This window comes from Alnus glutinosa, chromosome 4 (assembly GCF_958979055.1).
Source record: "Alnus glutinosa chromosome 4, dhAlnGlut1.1, whole genome shotgun sequence".
In the NCBI taxonomy this organism is placed as follows: domain Eukaryota; kingdom Viridiplantae; phylum Streptophyta; class Magnoliopsida; order Fagales; family Betulaceae; genus Alnus; species Alnus glutinosa.
Genome location: NC_084889.1, coordinates 18061699 through 18069666, shown reverse-complemented (window position 1 = coordinate 18069666; position 7968 = coordinate 18061699).

The window sequence follows — 7968 nt, the reverse complement described above, 5'->3', positions numbered from 1 at the left end:
GAAGAAAAAGTGGCAGGCTCCTGAAACTCCCGTGTGTCACCAATGTGGAGTTAGCAGTCATATGAGGCCTAAGTGTCCTCAACCTAAGTCTCTCAAGTAGCATAGATCTCCGCCCAGGAATCATGGTCCAAAGCATCAGCAGTTGCAGAAGCCTACTCAAGCAAAAAAGACTTGGGTCCCCAAGAAGCTGTATATGGAAGAACAGAAGGCTGCAGGAAGGGAAATCTCCTATGAAGGAACATCTTTCGTCAGTTCCTTCATGCAAGATCTGGTCAGATTTCTAGCACTACAGCTTAAGAAGGAAGGACAGGATAAGGACGAGGACACCCACTCCCCGAGGGGGAGCAGACCTACCTAGTAGGTAAGGTCACACATGCCTAGGATTTTCGTTCCTAAATCCTAGAGCATGACAGGTACACTTGCATGGTTTATTTTATTTTATCATCTTATGAAAACTTTGCCTGTTGTTATGGAACCATCATTTCTATCCCTATATTCCCTCTTAGGTTGTTTTGAAGAAATTCTGCAGGTGTTAAATAAGGATGATAGTAAAAGCACGTCAAGCGGCTACTTTTCTATCTTGTTACTCTCAAACCTCTCTCCCTGAGGTCAAGTTTGTTTCTATCTTACATGCTTGGTCAATACTATCCTTTTTATTGTGAAGCATGTTTGTTGTTTATTTATTTCTTTATTTATTTTAAATTAATAATAATAATAATAATAATAATAATAATAATAATAAAAAGGGATGGGATAAAGGATGCAGAGCTTTGTTGTTCCATTATATAAGTTTCCAGATATCTTATGTATGTTTAATTGATGTCTCAGTTTTTGATGCATTTATTCATTTGCTTTTATATAACTGAGAGTTTTTCCTTGATATATGCGAAGTTTCCCAGTGGCATCCATACTAGATAGTTGCTTTTCTCTTGCGATGAAAAATGTGCACTATCCAAGGCTCTCCTAAGGTATTTTTGTCTCTCCTCTGACTTTTAGCTTCTGAATTTTTTTTTAGAGAGATTCTTTTTGCTAAGATGGTCAGATTGACCAACTCGCTAGTTGAAGCTAGAACCCATAAATTTTGGCATTCTTTCTAGGTTGTAGCACCAAGTGATAAAAAGCATTCAATCGAATAAAAACGGATAAATAAAAAGATGCACTGCTTGCTAAATCTGTTCTTGATATTGTCCCTATTGAAACAGTTAGCAACCAAATCATTGTGGAAATAGATGGTCACTAAAAGACTTTTTAAAAGAAAATGTGATGCAGCTTAAAGGGAATGTATCAGATAAGGGTGGCTAGGCCCTAGTAAAATAAGGTTTGACTTTTAACTGATCTAACATTGATTTTCTCTCTTCTTTGAAAAATCCGGGTGATTTAAGTCATATTTGTGAACTTCATAACTTATTGAGAAAGCCTTCATACACACACACACATTGCTTGAGTTAAATTTTCTATTGAAAAATGTCTTTCTGCAAGGAAATTCTTGTGCTTATTAAATCTTAACTCTCAATTATATCTTGGGATATTTTTGAAATGCTAATTGAACTGAGATATCAGTGTTATATGCATGCATGCTTTGGAAATTATTTGGGAAATATTTTCTGCTATTTTACCTCTCTTTTTCAGTTTTGTGTGTGTGAAGCGTTCGGACGGTGATTCTGGCTGTCCGGACGGTAAGGTTCATTCGTTCGGACATCCATTCTTCTTGTCTGGATGGGCATGTTTTTGTAATCTCCTACATGGCACTCCGTTCGGACGCCTCTTAAGTTCTGTCCGGACGGTGAACCCTGTAGGGTTAAATCGTATTCTCCCCGCGCCGCAGCCTTCTCATTCGCCTTTTTTGGTTCTTTTTGTCGTCTTGTGCATTTTTTTTTGTACTGTTCATGCATAATTCTCAAGTGCACGTGTCATCTTTGCAATTTATCTCCACCACAGGTATCTTTTTAATACTCTTTTACTAATTTATTTTAAGTTTCTATGCTTAAAATAGTTTGTTTTTGGGTTTATATTATTTTGAGTTGAATATGTATTATTGCTCAAAATTCTTTAATATTTGGGTTGAGATTATGCATATTTGGTTCTCGATATTGTTTGGGTTGTGTTGCTTGATGTTGTAATTTCTGGGATAGTCCATTTTACAGGCGTTATAATGCCCAAATTTTTTTTGGACTAACAGGAATTAATGCTTTCATGAATTGTGTCTGTGATTTTTTTTAGTCCAGGAATTGTGTCTTTAGACAACTCTCCTCCCCGTGTCAGGCAAAGAACTGAAGAGTCAGTTGCTGACAGATTGCATCGCATGCGATCAAGACAGGTCCTATCCGAGTGAAATCTTCTCCGCGTAGATCTGAGAGATCCTGTGATAACCCGTTTTTTTTTTTTTTTTTTGAAAACATAAAAATGGATCTTCACAGTGGCACGACTATGTGTCGCTCAGCCAACATAACATATACGTTCCATAACATGTACCTGATAATCCGAGTTACATCTAACAGCGGAATATGATACTCAATGTGCAGCGGAACACACATCATAAGCGGAAATACATCTAATACATAACATTTAATTACAACAAGAGCTATTTACAAGTCTATCTATTTAAGGTTTATAAAACACATTACAGTAACTACATACTAAAATACAGGCTCAACAAATACATATGCCATGTAGGACACGAGCCATAAATAGAATACAAAAAATGCGGACTACCCATGAGTCCGTGACGTATGACTGTCGCGATGTGCTCCAATCATAGCATCTCATACGCTAGGTGGACGAGTCAATATCTATATCCGCAAAACCTGCAACCAAAGTATAAACGTCTGCACGGTTGCGGGCATTGCTGCATCCGCACAGGTGGAATTATGAGTCCACCGTCTTAGCATAAATAAATACACTAAGACATCAAAGGTATACTATTCACTGAGTTTTCGCAAAGAACCAACTTTTCTTTTCTAGTCATGCGTACACTATAACAGCCACCAATTTTAAAAACTTTTTTTTGAAAACCCTCATAGCTGATATAGCAAACATCGACTAATAGAAAGCATTTAAAGCATACTATGCAGCTGAGCTTATACGTAGAAGTTCCATTGTTGGAAACAACTACATACATCCTCACCTACTATATTACCTTTGATTTAGTAAGACTTAGAAAACAATGGCATTTAAATCATGCAACCATCCGATAGAAATATACATAAGTTCTTTTCCATTGAGACTCTTATGCATACTAATACGTCTAGCTTAAAACTACTATATATCATAACATAAAAACAATTCAATTATCATAAAACAAATGCTATGCAAGCTTGTCGTTCATCATCGTTTGCCAAGGGAATTGAACCCCAGTCTTGTTTGTGTGCCAAGGGAATTGAACCCCGATCTTGTCCGTGTGCCAAGGAAATTGAACCCCGGTCTTGTTCGTTTCATGCTCAATGCTCATGCACAAATACTATACATTTAAATTCATGGACATGACTTTAACACATGCTTTATTCATAAAACATAAACAGTTCAACATGTCATTTTCTCAAACAATTTGCATAACTTAATTTCCAACCGCAGCAGACATCAAAACATAGCTTAAAATTCCAACCGCAGCAGGCAATAAGACACTTCAAATCATATCTTAAAACACCAAACATATTTCATACTCATATCACAAATCATCTTAAATCACATAAACATTATTGTCATATTTCAACATAATTAAAAATACTCAAAACATCCAAAAGATATAATTAACATATTGTTGGTTCGATATGAAAAACATATTATTTGCATTCCTATAAAATACATAAAAAGTAACTTTTCTCAATGAGTAGAATACTCACCTTGGCTGTGCGGATATTTAGCACTAGGTCTCCTAGGCATCACCTTGCAATGTATCACTGTAGAATAATACATTGCACTATTTAACATTTTAAATAATTAACACCCTAGTTAGCACTTGAATCGCTCAAGGCTAAACCGTTGGAAAACCCATAATATTTTTAAGAGTTCCAAACGTTTACCCATAAATCTTAGACACTAACTAAAACTCAAACAATACTAACCCAAAGTATTTACTAAGGGTTATATATTAAATTCACTATTTAACTATTTACTCATAATATTAATTACTAACCTGCAATTAATTTCACTAACCCATAAAATTATTTTCATTAACACTTATAATAATATTAGCCCTAAAATTATATTCACGAATCTCTAAATTATTTCTTACTAACATTTTTTCCATAATCTTAACCCTCAAATTATATTCATTAAACTTTTACATAAAACACTACTGTATTTAAAATAACATTAACCCATAAGAAAATCTTAGGGTTAACCTCACAAATACTATTTAAACTAAATACCTATAATTATTTATTTTTACTAACATTAGAACCTATCCCCATAAATACCTAGTTTTACAAAACCCATAACTAATTTGGGATTAATTATCACAATAACTACAATTAATCCACAAATTAATAATCTAAGTTTTAAACACTTTAAAAACCCCAAATTAATTTAACCCATCAAATTAAGATTTTCAAACTTAAACCATAATTTATTTTACTAACCCGTAACATAATATTGCTATTTAAACACCAACAACACTAACCCATAAGGTTTACTTAGGATTAGGCACAAGAAATCTCAATTAAAATACATAACCCAAAAGTTAGGGTTTGAGGAAACTCACCAAAAATTTCACCAAATGTAAATCCAACACTTGGAGAGTGTTTAGCAAGCTCCTCACAACAAATCCTAAGAACACATAAAATCAAACTCATATATCTTTAGATTTAATCTAAAATCTTAAAAACTAAGAGTTTGTGAAAATACCACAAACCAATCGGTAGAAACATAGATCGGGCTTTGTAGATCACATTTCCGAAATCGGATTTGAGTTTGGACGGTTGGATCTCCGTAGATAATGATTTTTCCAAGAAAACTCATAGAGGCATACTGCCTCCCCTTTTCTTTTTTTCTTTTTTCTTTTTTCTTTTTTCTTTTTTCTTTTTTCTTTTTTCTTTTCTTCTAAACTAAATAAGGTGCCCTGCCGTATTTAGGTGAAGGTTCACGTGGCCCTTTTGTTTTAATCAGGATGGCCTTTTATTGCAAATCACGCATGACCTGCAATACTTTCACTTATATATATATATATATATATATATATATATATATATTTCACTTTTCTTTCCTTTAATTTTTTCTTTTGTCTTATTGCTTTTCATTTTTTTTGTCTTGTTGCTTTTCACGTCTATCAATTTTTCTTATACTTTCTAGCATTTCATCTTTTACTTTCTATTTTTAATTTCTAATTTCTTTTTATTTTATTTTATTTTTTCTATCATTTTCTTTTCTTATTTTCTTTTGTAAATCCTTTTCTTTGGACTTAAAAATATTCTCTTGCATTTTATTTTCTTGGCTACCATTTACAAGTCCATAGAATAAAAATAAAACATTTTATTTTGTTTTATTTTACCACACCAAATAGACTTATTTTTATTTAAACCTGATAAACCCATTTTATAAACTTTAGTCTTTTAAAAATATTCTCTTGCACTTTAAATACACCTAATTAAGTTTAATCAATTATTTACTCAAATTTATACTTTAATTATTAAATAATTTTCCGGACATTACAGATCCAGTTCTACTCCCCATCGCTCAGATGCTACTGGAGAATCACTGGGAGTAGTTGTACAATTGTGCATGCCCGGCCTTTCCTAGACTGGTTTGGGAGTTCTATAGCAACATGATCTTCATCCAGGAGGATGATAGAGGACTCATTATGTAGACCATGGTCAGAGGACAACAGATACATATTGATCCACAGCTTATCAGTGCTGTGATCGGAGTGCCTGTGTTACCAGTCTCCGGAGTTCCTTTTCCTGATGAGGCTCCCAGCAATGATTTCTTGCATGACTTCTTTGGGGTGAGACCCCAGAGAGAAGACAAGTCCCACTCCCAGATCAACATCGGTGCTATTGCTCCTATCGATTTTTAGCAAAGATTGTGGTGACAAACCTTTGGCCTCAAGCTCGTCGGAGTGAGCTTACTCTCAACAAGGCCACCCTTCTCTATGCCATCGTGATGCGGACTCCTTTTTTACTGTTCAAGCACATCTTGCACACTATGCTCGAGGTTCGAGATGAGAAGAACACGAGTCTGTCTTTTGGGTGTTTGATCACTCAAATCTGCCTTCAGGTCGTGACAGATATTTCAAACTCGGAGCCTTGCTCGTAGATCCCAGATCCCCTTGGCATATAGACTCTCATGAAGTCTAAAGCCCAGTTGTGGCATGAGGCTCAAGGCACTGTTCCTCGGCCTCCACCAGATCTCCCCACAGTAGCTGCATTATCATCACAGGCTGTGCCTCCGTCCTTTGACATTGAAGCTACTTTTGCACAGCTTATGACTTCTATGTCAGCTGTCCAGCGGGAAGTCAATCTTATAGGAGAGCATGTCGAGCAGAGCCAGATCTACATAAGGGAGTGCCTAAAATATCATCATCCAAAGCCGTATGATGATGATGATTGAGTTTTTTAATGTTCTGTCTTGTTTTGGTTATCGAACAATTTTAAATTTGTGCTGACATTTTGGTGTAATTATTAAAACACTTATGGTTTTAATTAATACTCTATTTACACTTTGTCATTGTGGGACAAAAAGGGGGAGTATTTTTTGGTTTTTAGACTGGGAATGTATTTTCAAACAGGTCAAGTGCTTTTGTCCCAAAATGGCAAAATGGGGAGTTTGTTAGTATTTTATATTGGCTACATTCTGGATAAACAAAAACACTTTATGTAATGGTTGCGATTTAATAGGATGGTCGGTTCTCAAATTCAGAATCTTCATGTATTCAGACAATGTACAAATCAAAGCATGTGACTGACCGCTAGCATCTTGAAGATATTCATGAAGAGTCCTTGCAAATTCCAAGGCAAAATAATCGGTTCCTGTGCAACCCTTCCGAACGAGCCTTTGAAGGCGTCCGGACGCCCCGCAGTGTCTTACAAATAACGATGAAGACGTCCGGATGTAAGAGCAACACCGTCCAGATGCTAGGTCAATCATTGTTCAACATGGAGTTGGATTTCAGAAGTCGACACTGTTTGGGAAGTCTCTGCAAGCCGTCCAGACGACGTGGCAACACGTCCGAACAATGTCCAATATTTCAGAATACTCCAGAGTTCCGTTGGAAAGCGGAAAGGATTTTAGAGAAGACCGTCCGGACGCTCGGTCAAGCCGTCTGGACGATGTGGTATCCCGTCCGGACGCGCGTCTCCTTAAGGCAAGAATCGCAATTCAAATATCACCGTCCAGACGTCTGACAGCTGTGGTCTGGATGTGGGTTCATCAAAGAAGGAAATTGCCGATTCGACTTTAACCGTCCGGACGATTGCTCCTCATGGTCCGGACTCACGCTTTACAGATATGGAAATTGCGTGTTGAAGAATAGCCGTCCGGACGCTCATCCCTCATGGTCCGGACGCGCGAAGCCTTATAAGCAAATTACTTGCAGCGGATGTGCGACCGTCCAGACGATGTGCCATCCCATCTGGACGAGGCTCTTAAACAGGAAAGATTTCCCCGCGAAATTTTTGGAAAATCTTGTCTTACAGTTGTCCGTCCAGATGGCCCATGTCCACCGTCTGGACGGCGCCCAGGTATATTTTGCCTGATGCTCATTTGAGCCCCCCAGCCTATAAATAGAGGCTCCTGGGCATTGAGAACTGCAAGAATTCGGTGTGAATTCCATTAGAGCTCAGAGAAGTCATCAATCCCTCTGAAGCCGTTTTACAAGTGTGCAGTGCTATAAACCGAAGTCTATCTTAGAGGTCGGCTCTAAGATAAAGGATTCCATTGAAGACCCCTTCAGGTAGGAGAACCTGGTTGGGAAGCGTTCGTGTTGGGTTACACGTTAGAGATCAAGGTACGACCACTGCATCGGCACATGTGAGT